Source organism: Ambystoma mexicanum, chromosome 5p (genome assembly GCF_040938575.1).
Source record: "Ambystoma mexicanum isolate Mex_15411 chromosome 5p, UKY_AmexF1_1, whole genome shotgun sequence".
Taxonomy (NCBI): Eukaryota; Metazoa; Chordata; class Amphibia; order Caudata; family Ambystomatidae; genus Ambystoma; species Ambystoma mexicanum.
In genome coordinates this window covers 177,642,832-177,663,553 of record NC_090930.1, presented here as the reverse complement: position 1 = coordinate 177,663,553, position 20,722 = coordinate 177,642,832, and the positions used below count along the sequence as shown (strand labels likewise).

Genomic DNA, 20,722 nt, shown 5'->3' with positions numbered 1-20,722 from the left:
CAAGTGAAAACTCGCTCGCGCAGAATACGTGGAATGCAATGCTACAGTAGCGACGCCCGCCGCAGTCTCCTTTTCATTTCTATGCTTTCTGCAAAGGGACTGCACGAGGAAATCCTGGACTTCACGCGCGCATTGGTGTCAACTCAACGTCCAAGCACTCGGGAGGGTTTTATCAGTCCCTGCTGCCCTCCTGTATGATAACGCATAGGAGGGGGAGGGGGCAGAGTCAAAGGCCTCAGGCTGCACAGGCCTGCCCGGAAAAGACCGCCAAAGGACACTTGAAGAAATAGCTGCCTTTTTACACATAAAGCACCACACAATCAACTGCACTCGAATCTATGAATAGTGTCAGGGTATAAACGCAATGTCACCAGTCTGACTCTGATAACTGAAGCCGAAGGTAGCACTAAAGCTTTAACACTCACTACTCTGAAACACCCCTGCACATACCGAGGTTTCCTACAGGAAACAAATATTCCTACAAAAATATAGGTCTTGCCAAGGCATTTAACATCACACCCGTTATATTGGGAAGATTATTGTCCTAGAAAAAGTGCTACATGTTTGAGGCATGACCCCATATACCTGTAGACAATGAAAGCGAGCGAGTACTTAACCCTGATCTCGAACCTCGTCAGGTTGTGAATTTGGCTAATGTGCTGCAATGCATTTTAGAAAGCATATAGTTTTACACTAAGTATTATCTGCGGCGATTGCACATGGATTACGAATACCACCTCTCGAGCTATTAAAATGGATAGTGATATTTGTGCTTACATTTATAAAACAATTATTGCCGACCCCCCTCCCCCACCACCATCTCTCGACGCCTCGCACTTCAATGCTGCTGAGCAGACGATTAGAGTCTGGACTTGTTTTTGACTATTTCACAACATACCTTGATGTAACATATCAAAAGCGTGTGCAAATGTTAAACAAAGTGATGCATTTATAAAGATCTTTGCCTTGAATAGGACTTGGAAGAGCCTAAGGAGAAGGACCCTGTGTCCTGGTCAAGTGGATATGAACTGCAGGGAGAGTAAGGGACAGAACAGCAAGGGACAATGGCCATGGCGCCCAGCTCCTGCTACACACTGCAGTACATATCCAAGCGACAAGGGCATGGCGCCCGTCTACTTCTAGCAAAACGATAAGGTGATGGCTGGAAGGTTTTGAATAAATCATAACCACGGGCAAAGCTCTGGGCAACCCTCCAGACCATCGTTTTTCAGTCTGCCAAGCCATTACAGAAGGGGAAAAACCATATGCAAATCAGGCATGGACCTACCCCCAAAGGGGCAGTCCAGCCCGAACTGCCAGGTCACATCCCCTCTGCACGAGACCACAAGCATCCCCAGACATGTTTCAGCCTTGTTGGGCGTCATCAGTGAGGAGTAGCCTGGGTCTCTAGGCCCGGCAGACTCGGGACCCACGTCTGGGCATACCCGTCCCACTCGGGGTGACTTTAGCAAAACGAAAAGGTGATGGCTGGAAGGTTTTGAATAAATCATAACCACGGGCAAAGCTCTGGGCAACCCTCCAGACCATCGTTTTTCAGTCTGCCAAGCCATTACAGAAGGGGAAAAACCATATGCAAATCAGGCATGGACCTACCCCCAAAGGGGCAGTCCAGCCCGAACTGCCAGGTCACATCCCCTCTGCACGAGACCACAAGCATCCCCAGACATGTTTCAGCCTTGTTGGGCGTCATCAGTGAGGAGTAGCCTGGGTCTCTAGGCCCGGCAGACTCGGGACCCACGTCTGGGCATACCCGTCCCACTCGGGGTGACTTTAGCAAAACGAAAAGGTGATGGCTGGAAGGTTTTGAATAAATCATAACCACGGGCAAAGCTCTGGGCAACCCTCCAGCCCGTCTACTTCTACTCACTGCAGTTCATACCAGAAGGAACAAGGACATGGCGCCCGGCTCCTCCTACTCACGGTGCCCGGCTCCTCCTACTCACTGCAGTTCATATCCAAGTGAAAAGGACATGATGTCCAGCTCCTTCCACTTACCGCAGTTCATAACCACGGGACAAGGACATGATGCCCAGCTGATTCTACTCACTGCCAGGAAACAGCCTCTGCCCCACCAATCTTCATGCTCACTACACGCCATCACCAAGACCCTAAGACACGGCACCCTGCTCTTTATGCCCACTGAACCTTAGTCCTGCAGCTCATCAGATATGTTATGCTTGGTGAGGGGCATAAGGAGGGGTAGAATAGTCTCTAGAAGAATCTGGCTGTGGGAGCTGATGGATGAGGCTTTCAACACCTCATTGTGGGAAAGGGAACATGGTTTGCCAGCCAGTATTGTTGGGCAGTGGTGTGATTGTAATGTGGACTCCGAGAAGGAGACAGTCACCCATGCCGCAGTGACCAAGATGACCCAAATAAAGTGCCAAGATACTACCACCGTCTGGCTGAGAGCAATGATTGTGCCACTGAGGAAGAGGCCCTGCAATTGAAGGTGCTGCGATTGTACACAAGTTACTAGAAACGAAGGTTAGGAAGCATAGCAGGTGCAGCTAGTTTATTTCTCACCAGAGATCCAAATAAGATTTGGAAGGGGTAGAACTTTACTCAATATGTTATCTTTGCTGGGAGTAAATTGGTATTTTCGTAAGTAAAACAAATAATTACAATTCTTTCTGTACATAATGTTTAGCAAATGAGGCTGGCCTGGAAAACTACTCATCAGGCCCACCCATACAGGATGTGGTACTGGTCCTGTCTGGGGCGGGAAACCAGCTTAAGCCACTCTAAACCGTAGAGGGTGAAGGTCTGAGCCCAGGTTGGCAAAACATACATTGTAGGTCAGCCTTGTGGCCCCCACGGGCAAAGGCATGACACAAATCAAAACGGCGAGGAGTAGGGCTTCAATAATGCATTAGTACCCCAAAGCTACCCTACTGGTAGAAAAGGCTAATATGCAGCGAAATCGGTAAGGTACAGCTGCCATCAGCCTACTCCACATGATAGAATCATCCTGGTGCCACAATTGGCTTTGTCTAGGAGCCAGATAAGCTTCTATAGGATAGGACAGCACATCAGGAATGGTAGAAATTACAAGGGGACTTAATTAGAAGTCCATATAATACTAACATTTTAGGAGTCCCATCAAATGGGGCAGCAGACACCCTCACAACCCCCCTAAAAATTGAAGTTCTGCCCGTACAATACAATTATGAGGATATGAAAACTGAAAAAACAAGAAGCAGTGCAGTGCCGAGTTAGAAATGATATGCTCACTAGCACTTTTAACAGTTGAAACTCATTTATAAGCTCTGGCTCTGTATCAGAGTTACTTGCTCAAAGACTGCAGAGGCTAGCATCCCTGTCCTAGCTCTAGGACTGGAGAGGCTAGCATCCCTGCCCTAAGCTCTAGCACTGGAGAGGCTTGCAACGCTGCCCTAAGATCTAGGACTTCAGAGGCTAGCATCCCTGGCCCTAAGCTCTAGGACTGCAGAGGCTAGCATCCCTGCCCTAAGATCTAGGACTTCAGAGGCTAGCATCCCTGCCCTAAGCTCTACGACTGCAGAGGCTAGCATCCCTGTCCTAGCTCTAGGACTGCAGAGGCTAGCATCCCTGTCCTAGCTGTAGGACTGCAGAGGCTAGCATCCCTGTCCTAGCTCTAGCACTGGAGAGGCTAGCAACCCTGCCCTAAGCTCTAGGACTGAAGAGGCTAGCATCCCTGTCCTAGCTCTAGGACTGCAGAGGCTAGCATCCCTGTCCTAGCTGTAGGACTGGAGAGGCTAGCATCCCTGTCCTAGCTGTAGGACTGCAGAGGCTAGCATCCCTGCCCTAAGCTCTAACACTGCAGAGGCTAGAATCCCTGTCCTAGCTCTAGGACTGGAGAGGCTAGCCCCCCTGCCCCAGCTCTAGCACTGGAGAGGCTTGCAACCCTGCCCTAAGCTCTAGGACTGCAGACGCTAGCATCCCTGCCCTAAGATCTAGGACTGCAGAGGCTAGCATCCCTGCCCTAAGCTCTAGGACTGCAGAGGCTAGCATCCCTGTCCTAGCTCTAGGACTGCAGAGGCTAGCATCCCTGCCCTAAGCTCTAGGACTGCAGAGGCTAGCATCCCTGTCCTAGCTCTAGGACTGCAGAGGCTAGCATCCCTGTCCTAGCTGTAGGACTGCAGAGGCTAGCATCCCTGTCCTAGCTGTAGGACTGCAGAGGCTAGCATCCCTGTCCTAGCTCTAGCACTGGAGAGGCTAGCAACCCTGTCCTAAGCTCTAGGACCGCAGAGGCTAGCATCCCTGCCCTAAGCTCTAGGACTGCAGAGGCTAGCATCCCTGCCCTAAGCTCTAGGACTGCAGAGGCTAGCATCCCTGCCCTAAGCTCTAACACTGGAGAGGCTAGCATCCCTGTCCTAGCTCTAGGACTGCAGAGGCTAGCATCCCTGTCCTAGCTGTAGGACTGCAGATGCTAGCATCCCTGCCCTAGCTCTAGCACTGGAGAGGCTAGCCCCCCTGCCCTAGCTCTAGCACTGGAGAGGCTTGCATCCCTGCCCTAAGATCTAGGACTGCAGCGGCTAGCATCCCTGCCCTAAGCTCTAGGACTGGAGAGGCTAGCATCACTGCCCTAAGCTCTAGGACTGAGAGGCTAGCATCCCTGCCCTAAGCTCCAGCACTGGAGAGGCTAGCATCCCTGTCCTAGCTCTAGGACTGCAGATGCTAGCATCCCTGCCCTAAGCTCTAGCACTGGAGAGGCTAGCATCCCTGTCCTAGCTCTAGGACTGCAGAGGCTAGCATCCCTGCCCTACGCTCTAGGACTGCAGAGGCTAGCATCCCTGTCCTAGCTCTAGCACTGGAGAGGCTAGCATCCCTGCCGTAGCTCTAGCACTGGAGAGGCTAGCATCCCTCTCCTAGCTCTAGCACTGGAGAGGCTAGCATCCCTGTCCTAGCTCTAGCACTGGAGAGGCTAGCATCCCTGCCGTAGCTCTAGCACTGGAGAGGGTAGCATCCCTGCCCTAAGCTCTAGGACTGCAGAGGCTAGCCTCCCCCCCGCCCTAGCTCTATCTCTGGAGAGGCTTGCATCCCTGCCCTAAACTCTAGGACTGCCGAGGCTTGCATCCCTGCCCTAAGCTCTAGGACTGCAGAGGCTTGCATCCCTGCCCTAAGCTCTAGGACTGCAGAGGCAAGCATCCCTGCCCTAAGCTCTAGGACTGCAGAGGCAAGCATCCCTGCCCTAAGCTCTAGGACTGCAGAGGCAACCATACCTGCCCTAAGCTCCAGGACTGCAGAGGCTAGCATCCCTGCCCTAAGCTCTAGGACTGCAGAGGCTAGCATCCCTGCCCTAAGCTCTAGGACTGCAGAGGCTAGCATCCCTGCCCTAAGCTCTAGGACTGCAGAGGCTAGCATCCCTGCCGTAGCTCTAGCACTGGAGAGGCTAGCATCCCTGCCGTAGCTCTAGAACTGGAGAGGCTAGCATCCCTGCCCTAGCTCTAGCACTGGAGAGGCTAGCATCCCTGTCCTAGCTCTAGCACTGGAGAGGCTAGCATCCCTGTCCTAGCTCTAGGACTGGAGAGGCTAGCATCCTTGCCGTAGCTCTAGCACTGGAGAGGCTAGCATCCCTGCCCTAGCTCTAGCACTGGAGAGGCTAGAATCCCCGTCCTAGCTCTAGGACTGGAGAGGCTAGCATCCCTGCCGTAGCTCTAGGACTGGAGAGGCTAGCCCCCCTGCCGTAGCTCTAGGACTGGAGAGGCTAGCATCCCTGCCGTAGTTCTAGGACTGTAAGGGATAGTGTCGCATTGGGACAGGCGCATTCAAAATGGCTGCCTGGCACAAAGCACAGCACACTCAAGATAGCGAGTCTTGAATAATAAATCCTGAACCTTGACAATGAAAAAAACGATTCCGAATTCTTATTCAATATACAACTGTAGGCTGTAGAGTTCTCGTACACAAGAGAAGTAGTTTCATATATATATATATATATATATATATATATATATATATATGATACATTACTCACCGTAATCGTATTTCTGATGCTTGTATCTGCTTAGATTCACATGCTGTGCATAGGCCGACATCTAGTGGAAGCTGCGGAGTATTACAGTTTGTTTTTCGAAACTCGAAAATGGGCGTCGACACAGGCGCGCCAGTAATACTATCCCTAGTGTGACGTCCACTGTACCCAAGATCCCTCACGCGTCTAGGATCCTCAGATTGTATTTTTTCTGACATGAGGAAGCATGAGGAGTAGCGCGAGTACAGATAATCCAAGCAGATAGACAGAAAGGTAAGACTACAAGCAATCATGCGCCTTCTCTCGGAGGGGAGGAAGGGTGGGTCGCATGTGAATCTAAGCAGATACAAGCATCAGAAATACGATTACGGTGAGTAATGTATCCCTTCTGAGGCTTGTGGAATCTGCTTAGATCGCATGCTGTGCATAGATTAGCGAGCAGTACCAGAAGAAGGAGGTGGGATGTGAGAAGGGTCATGAGCAAACAGGTGTCTTAGAACCGCTTGTCCCACTTGTGTATCTGTCTTGGAATGAGTGTCAATGCAGTAATGCTGAGTAAAAGTGTGAATAGAGCTCCAAGTAGCTGCTTTGCAAATGGTGTCGAGGGGAACATTTGCAATGAAAGCCAGAGTGGCCCCAATGCCTCTAGTAGAATGGGCCCTTGGCGTAAAAGGCAGAGTTTTTTCAGAAAGAGAGTAACACAGCTGTATACAGTTGATAATCCACTTCGAGATCGCGCCTTTAGAGATGCGATCCCCCTCTCTGCCTGTAGCTACGGAGACAAACAGTTGATCTGTTTTCCTTAGCGGTCTGGTTTTATTTACATAGTAGAGGACCGCCCTACGCACATCAAGGGTGTGTAGTTTCACCTCAGCTGAGCTTTGCGGGTTCTGGAAGAAAGCCGGAAGCTCGATGGACTGGTTTACATGGAACTTAGATATAAATTTAGGTGAGAACCTAGGGTGTGTGCGTAAAACCAGTTTGTCTTTGTGGATAGTAAAGAAAGGATCCTGCACTGACAGAGCCTGAATTTCACTGACCCTTCTTATAGAGGTAATGGCTACTAAGAAGGCCGTTTTATAAGTCAGGTGTTTGAGACTACTTTTATGCATGGGTTCGAAAGGGGGGCCCATGAGCTTAGCTAGCACCACATTGAGGTTCCATCCTGGCGGTGGGTTCGAAATAGGAGGGTGAAGTCTCTTTACTCCTTCCATGAAGGCTTTAACTACTGGTACTTTCCACCACGATACTTTGTTATGGGATGTGGTGTAAGCCGAGAGGGCTGCCAGGTGTACCTTCAGAGAGTTAAAAACCAAACCTGCGTCCAGCAGGTGGAGCATGTATGTTACAACGTTGGAAGGAGTGCAATCAACTGGGTTGATTTGTTTATTCTGGCACCAAATAACGAATCTCTTCCACTTGTCAAAGTAACAGTGCCTTGTGTTTGGTTTCCTGGATTCTTTTAGGATGTCCATACACCTCTGTGGTAAATTGAGATGCCCAAACTCTATGACCTCAGGAGCCATGCTGGCAGGTTCATTGAGTTGGGTTCCTGGTGCACTGTTTGACCTTGTTGCTGGGACAGTAGGTTGTACCAGGCTGGGAGTTCGATGGGCTCGCACACCGCCATCCTGCGTAGGTGTGGAAACCATGGTTGTCTCGCCCACATGGGAGCAACTAGGATGAGCGTCATCGATTCCTTGTTCATCTTGTACACCACCTTCCTGATGAGAGGAGTTGGTGGAAAAGCGTACGCAAACATCCCTGACCAGTTCATCCACAGGGCGTTCCCTTGGGAGTCTGTCTGGGGGAACCTGGATGCAAATCCTGGGCATTGTTTGTTTTCGCTTGTGGCGAATAGGTCTATAGTGGGGAAACCCCACTGAGAGAAGAGATCTTCTACGATATCTCTGTGAAGGACCCATTCGTGTTCTTCTGGGAGGGAGTCTCTGCTTAGGGCATCCGCTAGGGAATTGAGCTCCCCTGGAACATGTTGTGATGACAGGAAGATGTTCCGTCTGAGTGCCCATATCCAGATTTTCTGGGCAAGCTTGGACAGATTTGGCGAACGAGTCCCTCCTTGTTTGTTCAGATAGAACATGGCTGTCGTGCTGTCCGTCCGGATCTGCACCGACAAGTTTAGCAGATGGGGCTCGAACGCCCGAAGCGCTCGGAATACTGCCAGAAGCTCTAGCAGGTTGATGTGGTTCTTGGCTACTGAGTGAGACCAGAGACCCTGAGCTGTGTGGTGGAGATGGTGAGCTCCCCACCCAGTCAGGCATGCATCTGTAGTCACCACTGCCTGTACTTCGGGATCGTAAAAGGGTTTTCCCCTTGCGAGATTCTCTCTTGTCCACCAGTGTAAGCTCTGTACGAGTGTTGGCGAAACGACCACTAGATCGTCCCACTGACCACTTGCCTGAGACCACTGTTTCGCCAACCATTCCTGCATGGGACGCATGCGCAGACGCGCGTGGGGGACCAGGTAAATGCATGACGCCATCATGCCCAGTAACCGCATTGCTTTGCGTACCGTTATTTGTTGACCTGACTGATAATGTGGAATTTGCAGTAGTATATTCCGAATTCTCTCTTCCGAAGGGAAGGTCAACCCTTTCTGAGTATCTAGGATTGCTCCTAGGAACTGTTTTGAGGTGCTTGGCACCAGACTTGACTTCTTCTCGTTGATAGAGAAGCCTAATTCGTGGAGGAGGTCGATAGTCCTCTGAATGTTTGACCTGCAAATTCCTGGGGTTTCCCCCGTTATGAGCCAGTCGTCCAGATAAGGGTACACTGGGATTGCCTCCCTGCGTAGGTGTGCAGCTGCCACCGCCAGTACCTTGGTGAATACCCTTGGTGCTGAAGCTATCCCGAAGGGCAGTACCTTGAATTGGTAGTGGCGACTGTCCACCTTGAAGCGCAAGTATTTTCTGTGCGCTGGGAGCATGGAAATATGAAAATAAGCATCTTTCATATCCAAGGTTGCCATGTAATCCCCCTTTTTTAGGAGGGGGATTACCTCTTGTAGCGTGGTCATACGGAATTTTTGGGGCTTGACATACTTGTTGGCAGGCCGTAAATCCAATACTGGGCGCATTGTCAAATCTTTCTTTGGCACAAGGAAGTAAGTTGAATAGATACCCTTGTTTACCTGGTGTCCTGGGACGAGTTCTATCGCGTCCTTTTCTAGCAGAATGGCGATCTCCTCGAGAAGGATCTTCTGATGTTCTAAGGAGTGTATTCTTTGTCGTGGAGGGTGGTTCCGGGGACGCTGCAGTAATTCTATACAATATCCTGTGGACACTGTTGACAGCACCCATCTGTCTGAGGTGATCCCTTCCCAAGCCTGGGTGAAGTTGGAAATGCGTCCCCCTACTGGGGTTGCGTGAGAAGGGACCCTGAACTGAGCGTCACTGCTTTGGTGGAGGCGTGCCACCTCCCTTGTTGGGGCTGCCTCTGCCTCTTCCACGACCTCTCTTGTTACCCCTGCCGTAACTTTGGGTAGACTGCTGGTTGTTGTTCCATTGTGTACCCTGTCCTTGGGCATAGTTGCCTCTTTGTGAATTTTGGCCGCGTGGGCGACGAAAATTACTGTTCCCCCTCTGGTTAGGGGGTTTGTTGGTAAGCTGGCCAAGGGATTTGAGAGTCTCGTATTCGTCCTTGGCATTCTTAAGTGCGTCTTCGACCGCTTTCCCAAACAATAGATCGGGTTCCACCGGCTTGTCTATTAATGAAGCCTGGGTTTCTGTTTTGAACCCCGACTGCCGTAACCACGCATGTCTCTTGATAACAGTACCTTCCGCTATCAATCTTCCTGCGTTGTCCGCGGCGTCGAAAGTTGCTTTTAATATGCAACCAGACACAGCTCTCCCTTCTGCCGAGATCCGAGCCAACTGGCCCTTTAACGGTTCAGGAGCAAAGGCTATGAGCGCCGCAACCTCTTCCCATTGATGGCAGTTGTAACTTGCCAACAGGGTGGTGGAGTTTGCAATCCTTGCTTGGTAGGCGGACGTTGAGGCTACCTTCCTGCCAAACCCGTACAGTTTTTTGATCTCCTTGTCGGGAGGAGCTTCTGACGACGATAAGGGTGTCCCAGCCCTCTTCCGAGTGTTGGTAACCACTAGGGAGTCTGGTTTAAGATGTCCTCTTATATAAAGAGGGTCAGACTGGGCTGCCCGAAAAAAGTTTTTCGACTCTGGGGTTGACGGCTCTGGTGAGGTTAGGATTCACCAGGGATGGATCTATTCTACGTTGGATGGATTTAAGGATAGGGATGGTCTGAGCGACCGGCCTCCTCTCTCCCACCAAGTCCCTTTCCTCCTGTACACCGTGGGTGTCGATGTGAAAATGTTCTGCTGCGCGAGCGAGAACTTCATTAAGGAGGGGCTGGTTATCAACTGGCGAGTCGGTAACTGGGGCTTCGCTCTCTACCGGGGAATCTACTCTGTAAATTTCCTGCTCATCTTCTACCTCCTCCAGGTCCTCATCATCCGCATAGTATTCAGTCCCGGTTTGTTCCTCCATAATTTTAAACTCCTGGTCCCCTTCAGGGAAAGGCTGTCCTTGGTATCTGGGGTGTGGAGTAGAGTATGGAGTAGAGTAAGGCTGCACCTCGAAGGGTTCAGGTCTTTCGAACCGGGCCTTTTTACTTAGGGGGATAGGATCAGAGGAGCCTGAGGGTGTGGCCCCTTGAGGGTCATACGAAAGGAAATGTTCTGGGTTTTTGTCATAAAAATCAGCTAAGGAAGACATCCTTGACATGACCCTGTCTATGTCTTCACTGGACCATTCTTTGGAACAGGGTATGACTTTAGTAGGCAACTTAGAGGACTTATCAAGGGTACCCTTGCTGGATGTTGATGTCCCAGTAGATTTGTGTTTGTCTGTCTGCTTAGGGTGGAAGGATGGTCTTACAGGAGTGGAAGGCTGTGCTTTCCGCTGTTTCCCCCCCTCCCCGTGCGTGGAAAAATGTTTTCCCTGCCCCTTGGAGGCCCCAGAGACTTTCGACGCCTGGCGTCGAGGGTCGGGAGAGGTATCTGTGTGTTTCGAGCGTGGGGCCTCGCTGGTGTTAACTGCGGCCTCGGTCTCCTGGAGCGCGGCCTGGGGGTGGAAGTCGTCTTCGTCTTCCGACGATCGAACTTCCGTTAATCTAGGGAGCGAGGCACTCTTGGCAAGAGTGGATGATTGCCTTGCGTCATGAGGCGATCTCGATCGAGAGCGCCCAGAGGACACCGAGTCGGACCGTTCTATCTGTGCCTCTTTCCGAGAAGTCGACGTCGTCGAGGTTCGGTTGGACTTAGTGTGCTTAGTGTGTGTAGGGTGTGTAGCGCTTGCGTCGCCGGGGGTCTTCCCCATAGCCGCCCTGCCGGACAACCTTCCGAGGTCGGGGACCTGCGCTCGGCAGTCTTTCGACGCCGTAATGCCCTCGCCGTCCGAAAGTACGGCGTTGCTGCCATCGCTGAAGGCGCCCTCCGCTGCCATGGCCGCCTGCCTGGCGTGGTGGGCCCAACGCTTTGTCGAACGGTCCTTAAGTGTCTTAGGCTTAAACCTACTACACGCTCTGCAGTTCGCTTCGGGGTGGTCCCTCGGCAAGCAGAGATTGCACGTGGCGTGCCTGTCGACCCAAGGGTATTTGCGGTTGCACTTGGGGCAGAATTGGAAAGGGGTACCCTCCATACGCACCTTGAGGCAGCGGGCTGGTAAGTGTTGGAAATATATAAGGTGTACCTATATACCAAGAGTGAAGAGTATGTACCACCCCCCACTCTCCCTACTTGCAGGGCCGAGGCCAGCGGCCTACTAGGCCCGGGCCGAGGCCAGCGGCCTTCCGAGGCCCAGATCCGTCGTGCAGCAGCCGACAGTCGATGTCTTCTCCAGCCGTCGTCGAGTGTCGAGGGTCGATGTTGGGGTGGGGAAGGATGTCAATAAATAATTTTAAACTTCAATAATTAGCAAAAGTAAGGCTAAGGCCAGGGGACTCCGCAAGATGCTTCCGACCAGTATGGCGGAAAAAACAATCTGAGGATCCTAGACGCGTGAGGGATCTTGGGTACAGTGGACGTCACACTAGGGATAGTATTACTGGCACGCCTGTGTCGACGCCCATTTTCGAGTTTCGAAAAACAAACTGTAATACTCCGCAGCTTCCACTAGATGTCGGCCTATGCACAGCATGTGATCTAAGCAGATTCCACAAGCCTCAGAAATATATATATATATATATATAACCTGGCTAATCCCCATTAGCAGAGCTCTAAAAAACGATGCATTATTTGCGGTCTCTGCCCATTGCATGGCAAGGCTTTCTGCATTGGCTGCACTGGAATATTCAATAAACATTTATTCCCCAACAGTTGACAGCACATTGCTGTATTTTCAAAAGGTTGTCAGGTTCTTAATTCATATAAACTAGTCATGGCACTGTTACTTCGAGAAGCAAACCTTCTCGCCCTAGAACTTTCGCAAGGTACTAAAGCATTAGGGCAACTTCTTTCTACCCACCGATAACCTTACCTCACAATATCAATAAAGGTCAACTAAGGCTCATCATCCTTTACAGACTTTACATCCGCTAACATCATAGTGTGTGCAAATGTCCTTACATCGGATTCTTGCATGGGTTGTATGTGGTCTTCATGCGTGTAGACATCATTTGGAAACATCACAGAGTGCTGAATTTATGCCTCAATGGTTAAGATTCAAAATAAGTCAAGGATAGTGACATATCACTCACTAATCAAGACATACTGAGCACCAGGGCTCGACTAAATGGACCATGGCCGAGTCTCCAAAATCAGGTAGTGTGTGCCCATTGCTAACCAGCCTGTTAGGCAGAAACCTGTGCAGTTCCCTTAGGGACCACTGCAAAAAGTTTAAGACTACAGGTGTTAGCAGTAAACCCAATTGGTAGCAGTCTGTACCACCCAGATTTACCTGTGGCTGAGCAGTCAGACTTCTCTTAAGAAGAGTTAGGTAGTATATAGAGTATACATAATAGGGCCAAAAAATACAGTAGCACAAGCAAACACTGACCAGAGCTTTGGGTATAAAAGTATATACTTATTTATTTAAAAACACACTTGTAAAAATACACTGGCACTAATATGTCAAGCAAGTTCCAACAAAGTCATTAGAAGTATATACACCTCCCTGATTAATTATTCGACAAGTCTTAGAAAAAGAACACCACTTACTATCAACACAGAGGTGAGCGCTTAACCAAGATGGCACTCCAATAATTTGTTTAAAAAGGGAGAGAAAAGGTAGAGTATAGAAATAACACAGTACCAACACTTAAGTACCCACAGATAGTTAGAAAATGCAGGGTCTACTGTAGAGCAAAACGTTCATAGGCCAGGACCACTCTTGGACAGCAAGGCTGAATGTGCCCAAGATCACACAGTTTAAAAGTCTTTGCAGATAGTTCAAAAAGAAGTTGGATCAGTTCAGAAAAGGAATGTTAACAGGTCCGAGGTCACCCCAGGATAGAGAGTCAAGGATTTACGGGACACCTTGAACAGTCTGTTGCAAGGGAGACCAGGCGGGATACAGTACCTGAAATGGTGAGAAAGCTCCAGCGGGGGCAGTTGTTCCTGGCAGCGGGTGCAAGTCGGTGCTTCGCCCAGGGGAAGAGAAGATTTCGACGTGGAGGAAAGCTGGAGGTCGTTGCACTGCCAGGGAAGAAACCAGCCACTGAGTTTCCCGGTTAAAAGGTACTACCCTTATTCGCGGTAGTGGTGAAGCGTGGCTATCCGGCTGCCGGGGTGCTTGGCACGGGCGATTCGACCACGAGACGATCCAGGAAGGTGAAAAAGGGGAACTGGTTAACCCCACCAGCTCAAAGGAAGAGGAATCTCCAGGAAGATCTTCTCTGTCGTCGGGAAGTGGTGAGTTCGGTTCAGCAGGGCTCCACCAGTGGTGTCGTCGTTGCAGGTCGGCTCAGCGTCTCCCTCTTTGGATTCTTTAGGTCCTGTGGCGACTTCTGAAGTTCCAGTCCCCAAAGCCCTGCTTTTATGCAGAAAACCCCATTCATCATTCCTAGCTGTCACTCAAACATGCTAAGTGGTAAGTGGTGAGCCGGGCGGCTCACCACTGGGCCAATTACACAAGAGTGTGACTTGAGTTGCCGAGGCAACTCAGTCCAGGGTGCCTATTCCCCCCCCTCCCACACATCCTGTAGACCCAGACAGAGTGGTACCACTTTTGGAGGCTTCTGTGCAGAAGCCCGCCAAAAGTGGAACAAAGGGCTCGACTTGGGTTGGAGTTACAGAGGCGAACACAAACGCCATTTTAAAACCGAGTCCTGGCAAAAAGACCCAACCGGGGAAATGAATGGGAAAATCCCATAGGAAATATTCCGGTGGAATATTTCGCATGGTAACCACTGCCACCAGCCAGAAACTCGACAAGGGGGAACTGGATAGTTCCCCCTTGAAAAACAGACCCAGGGGCAATCGAATTACCCCTACCAGTACTTCCACAATATGATGGTTTGTACTGGTTCTGTTCACAAATTAAGACTAGTAAAGTCAATGGTGACTTTACATGCCCTTGGAGACAGTAGTCAGACCCTGGATATGGAGTCTATGTTTGGGGGCCACTATGACACCCCTGTGTTACTGCACTTAGGGTGCTGTGTAACACACTTACCAAAAACACTTGAAGCCCTATGGAGTAAAAGACCCCATAGACCATAAAACACATTACAAAGTCAAAGGACATTCTCAAATCATGCCTAAGAGTGGGAGAAAAAGAGTCTCGCTCTTAGCAGGAGAAAAAATTAAACCCCAAAAATCCAGCAAAGCTGCTGGGGGACTCACTAGGTTTGGGAAATTAGCCTCTACAGAGAATTCTCCCCAACACAGCCCTGGCCCACAGAATGATGCCCGCTTCCCTCTCCTACACAGGCATCCTCCCGATTGTCCGTTCTTCCTGAACACTGGCATCACTACCTTGAATCCTCATCCCTGCCTTGTGCAGTATTTTATGTATATGTGTTCTACAAACTCTTCAGTTAAGCCTAAAACTGCAGAACTAGCCCGCTAAATAGACCCATACCATAGTCGGTCAGAACTATCCACCTAAATTGCATCTATTGTACCTGCTCATGGTCCCGACAGCTGAGCCAGCCCCCTAAATCACATGTCTTGCACAGTACATGGTCAGGCTACAGGCAGATGAGATATCCACTAAAATCGTACATCATGCAGCATGCAAGGTCAGGCTTCAGACAAAAGCTATCCCCCTAAACCAAAAGCCCTTACGCCACAAGGAGGTAGAAAACGGCCAGGCAACCAAAGGGAGCACACTTCACCACGACATGTGTTTACACACAACTACACAAACAATTCTCTCACTTTCATCCTCCGAATCATACCTTTTTATGTAAAAGGTGTAAATAATACAGGCACCAATCAGTCAACAGCCCCAAATCCAGAAAGGCAGCCTCTCTCTCTCCCCTTCCCCTTTGTACTGTAAATATCTGTTAATGGCTGAGGGGGTACCTTCCTAGCTCCAGGAGACACCCTTTGTGGGAACAGCTCACAACTTGTGCATATGCCAATCCCGGACAGTCGATACCTCACCCTTGGAAAGACAGACCTTAAAATCTGGATGAATAAAGCATGGCCGTTTTAACCCTGTAAGGAACTCGAGCAGAGACCTTACCTAGAAAGGGGCCAGTGAGACTGCAAACTCGAGATTGCACTGTTAATGGACTGTCCAACACTCCCCCCACCCAAACCCTGTTTCTTTCGCTGCTAGCATGCTTCTCTTGGACCTTACTGCAGACATCACGCCCCCTTTAGGACAGGGTGGGCCCCCTGGGGAATGCATACTCCAGCTATCTTTTCTGCTCCTCGTTTCCTCGGATTTATGTGAACACTGCGCAGCCCATAATGTCAACTTTCATATTGCCAACTTCCATTATGGTGCAGCGCAGTGATCACATAGATCACTGTGTCCCGCATCCCCATACCCGCCCCCCATCCACCTTTTCGGCGGCACACTTTTGTGGCGAGTGCAAATTCTGCACCCTGCTCCTTCTAGCACATCAAAATCCCTGCATAGATGGACTCCTGAGGCCTAGTCATTAGCATATCAACACTAATCGAACCGTGGCTAATCTCCCCTTTAGCCCCATCACACTCCCATATCGGCGTCTTACCAGACCCAAAGCACTGCATCTTATTAGATCTTGGGTTCTTCCCTACAGTTTACAAACGCCCAAGTTTCTCTGCAAAATCCATAGAAAGAAGGTTGGCGACCCAGGCACTTTCAACCTGCACCCAGTATCACCACAGGTTTTGCACCTGCTTCCCCCCACTGTCTTACAGTCCCCCCTTTTTTCTTACAGTGCCATGTGCAGCAATGCCCCCAAAAGTGGCAGAAAAGCAGTACACAAGACCACTTCCATTACATACATTATTATTAGGATCTTTTTGTAAGGCAACAAAAGCCCCAAAAAAAGTGGCAAAAATATGGCTCCAGGAAGTCAAAGACTTCCACCGATCTCAATGTGTTTAAAAAAGGACTTCACTCCACTCCCTGTAGCCAGTTTTGGGCGTTTACGAATCCACTTGCTACTGAAGTCATCCATTTTGTTCTCGGCCTTGAAGACACAGATGGCAAGATCATTCTACCCACCTACTGACTGACATGTTGCAGTCATGAAAGTAATTTGCTCTCTCAAACCTCTGAGCATGGAAGTGTTTGGACTTCCCAACAAACACAAGTTCCAGGGGGAGAGTCCAAACACGGAAGCAACCTCCTCCATTGTTGGAGAGTCAAAAACGGGGTACAGAGTGATATTCAGTAAAGAAGACTTTGCTACCTAGGTTGGCTACTGGGCAGTCATCACACATCCCCAAAAGTGAGGAATGTGTGTTCTGTGTACTGATACTCTATCATTCAAACACCCAGTGTGACTCCCACCAGTAGATAACTGATAGACTAACTGAGCTCCGAGATCAGTCCCACTAAGGATGTCTACAGAACAAACAGGGTTCAAATAGATCGACTCTATGACGCAGGTCAAAGGCATCTTGGGAGACTAGAACAGAAACACAGAGTACCATTGTGCAAGACCAAAAGTGACAACACAGAGTTTTGTTGCCAAATAGCGCATGTACAGTAATCACATCTGAAAATGTGACATGAAGGAACACGTTTATTGTTGAAGGTCGAAGCGTAATGACAAAGGCAGCGGACTAGTTTCCTGCACCGGAACATGGAAATGGCCAATGGACAAAGGTTTGTGAGGGAACGGCTACCAGGCGTTGGCCAATAGAGAGCTGTACAAGATGGACACCAAAAAAAGAGCAAACGGCAAGACGGACAAAACGAGCCCAGGACACACTTTACAGGGGAGACAACAAACACGTGCCAACTTTGAATTCCTTCCACCACAAGAAACCCAACACACAAACAATGTCACTATTACGAAACAGGGTGTGTTTATGGCAACTATGGCCCCGCAGAAGGGCACTGTTCCAACAGAAGGCAATGCACAAACGAGGGCACAGGTCGAGGATACAGGACGGTGAACAGCATCTAAACTTTTTCAGAGGGAAGGCGCTGTCTCATCTGGGTGTTTTTAGAGACCGGCAGTAAGCTTGTTGCATTTAACCGAATGAAGGATTTCGTTTGTGTTTGCGAACCGTGCTGACACTGGGACTTGCACAGCAATCGTCAGATTCCCAGGCCAGGCACTTTTTCACAAGATCACATGAAAGGCTGCAGTAGAATGTCTCATTGAAACTTTTATCTTCAGAGACTATTAGGAGACCAATTCGTGGGCTTAAAAGGTGAGCACCTTTCATACTTGCAAGCAAATCTCTACGCAAAGATCCACTCTGGCTATTGTCCTTGGGCCGATGACTTCCTGTATGGGAAATGCTCATTCGATCTGTGCACTGTCTTCCATTAGACAAGGCCAATTGCATGAATCGTGCATATTTCAATTTAGTTTCTGTGCCGTCACTTCCCATTGCACGTGTTTATAAGCCACCTCCCTACCCCTACCCCCACCCCTACACTTTTTGTGTTGCACTTGTGCCCCATTAAGGTTGATTCAGGGGCCAATGTGTAAATAGGGCCACGAATGTAAACGTTGGGGGCCACCGTTTGGATGCCGGCACCAACAATTTTCGGCTGGTAGCCCTGACCGAGTAAAAAAGTTAGCACATATCAGCACTGTTGTATACTCAAAACGTATCCGTGGCGACTAGGAGACTGCAACCAAGCAATCACTTGCATTCTCAACTTACATGTCGTCATATTAGGAGTATCCCATTCAAATCCCATGCCTTGATCACCAGGCCCAAGAAACTATTCCAGAAAACAACACCCATGTAGAGTGCTGCTTCAAGAGGAAGACAAAGGGCACAGGTATGACACAGGAGCCGGCAGGTACACAATCCAACCGTACTTTATGTTTCAGGGTGTAGGTTATAAGAAGAGGGGGTGGGGGGGCATAGGGAACATCCCCTTCTCAGTTGTGTCTCCCATGCTGAAAGACTGCCATCCATGGAACCCTGGGTTCAACCACTAGCCAAGATTCCATGGCTTGCATTGCATAGACAATGCAAGCCCCACACTACACCCCCTCCTACTCTAAAGCATCACAAAGCCAGAGGCTGATGTTTGAGAGGTTTATACTCTGGCCATTTCTGCTCTTCCACAGATGGGACGTCCCCCTCCCCCCCGGTTGAATATTTCGGGAAGGCACCATGGCCTTTGGCAGAGATCCAGGTGCAGAGGACCACTGGGCAGGCCCCCGACTGTTCCATACATTGTGCGCAGGGGCACTTGGTAGATGGAGGAGGTCAAAAGAAAAAAATGCAGTCTTGACACATACTTAACTCGGCATAATTTAGGTCCATTTATGACATTAACATGACATGCGAGTGGGGGTACAATGTAGAGGGTAGCATAAAAACAATAGCACATGTGATCTTCTTCCTACTGGAAGCAGATCAGCGAAGATGCATCAAGATATTACACACTATCTTTTCTAATCTTGTGATGTCCTCAGTGCAGAAAAGGGTGCGAAAAAACACACAAAGCAATGGTAGAGAAAGCGGGAGAACAAATACTAAGATTACTGCATCCCACCCAGGTGTGAGGTTAAGCGACCCGACCATGGGCTGCCTTCTAGAAGTGGGGTGCCGTCTTGCAAACAGTGCCGTGACATGACCTGCGCAATACACCTCAGAGGGCGAGGACTAAAGGCTTGGACAATGTATACTGGAATGACCTAGTCTATGGATTCTAATGGAGGCATGGCCTCTGCAACGCATAGCATAGCATAGCTTGGGGTGGGCTGGAAAGACCCGTTTTAAAATTGAACAAGAGTACATTGCACTTTGTAAAAAGTTTCTTGCACAGCACGTTCCACAAATGTTCTGATAACAGCCGTTCCAAATTCAGTAGTAAACAATCTATCATTGATAAGGATCAATGCCTCTGCCAGGGTTAAAATCTACACCATGTATGTTCAATAGGAATCTCAGCAGGAAGCACTTTACTCACTGAGCCATCTCCCAAGGTGGGCAGGTGATGTGCAAGATATAGTATAGAAGTAGAACTGTCTATGCTGACTTGCAAGAATATAGTCTCTACCATGGCCACGTGCACATCCCTGTACACCTGCATGGGGCTAGGAGGGTGAGCAGGGCACCCCTGCACCGAGAACGTTGGGCACACCTGGCGAGCGGCTAGCTCGCGCCCAGCTCCCTCGTTCTAGAACACAGCCCTTTCTGGAATGTAGGAGCTAGGAGGGTGCACCATCTTCCCTGGAACCTTGAGGACTGCCATATAGTGCGCCATGGTGCTTATGGTACTGGTCTGGCGCGGTGGAGGCCTTACTAGGAGGATGCAGCCATTCAGCGGATCCAAAGAGCTTAGAACGGCAGATTGGGGCACAGATACATTTCGTGATACGCTGATGGCAAAACTAAAGGGGCTATGGCTGAAAGGTTTAGAATTAATCTTAACCTCTGGCATTGCTCTGGGCAACCCTCCAGACCATTGTTCTTCGCCTGCCAAGCCATTACAAAAGGGGAAAGACCATATGCAAATCGGGCTGGATCCCACCCCAAAAGGCGGAGTCCAGCCCAAACCGCTATGGCGCATCTCTTCTGCACGACACCACACGCATCAGCAGACATGCTTCGGCCTGGTCGGGTCATTCGCAGATGCTCATACTAGTGCAACATGTTCTAACCCAGCCTGGGCATAGGCCTTTTTTGCATCAGTGAGTGACCAAGTGGCATACGATAGGATGTCCATTGGCGCGTCTATGCCAGGAGCCCGTTGGGCCAGTATGGCTCATCATTTTACTGCCCATGCTTCTTTGTGGGGTTCTGTACAAATGGATGAATATCAACACTCCATGTATTCGCCATTGGCTGAAATATGTTGGATGCGAGCCGATGCTTACTGGCCTTCTGGGGCCTATTCAGAATCCTCATCACTCGCCCACTTTGCAAACTTTAAAGTTTCACAGTGAATATCTTGCACATCCGAAGGACGCGGAAGGCAATGAAAAGACCCAAATGTTTGCATTTTATTAGGACTAAAGGCATGAACACAGACCACATCAGAGCAGGCCTCCATGCCTACACTGGAGACGATTCCATGTCATTTTATCGCGAGAATAACCATTGCAGGGTTTTTCTCTGCAGAAATTCCATCGAAAAAACTCATAGAATTTTTTTCTTTTTGGGAGGGCCCCCCACCCCCAAA

The 20,722-nt window shown here is 49.7% G+C and overlaps 1 protein-coding gene across 3 annotated transcripts in view; it reads right to left on the bottom strand.

The window, feature by feature from the left end:
• AMOT (angiomotin) overlaps positions 1-20,722 on the bottom strand; it is a 223,220-nt gene that overhangs the window by 120,661 nt on the left and 81,837 nt on the right. The window lies entirely within an intron of this gene.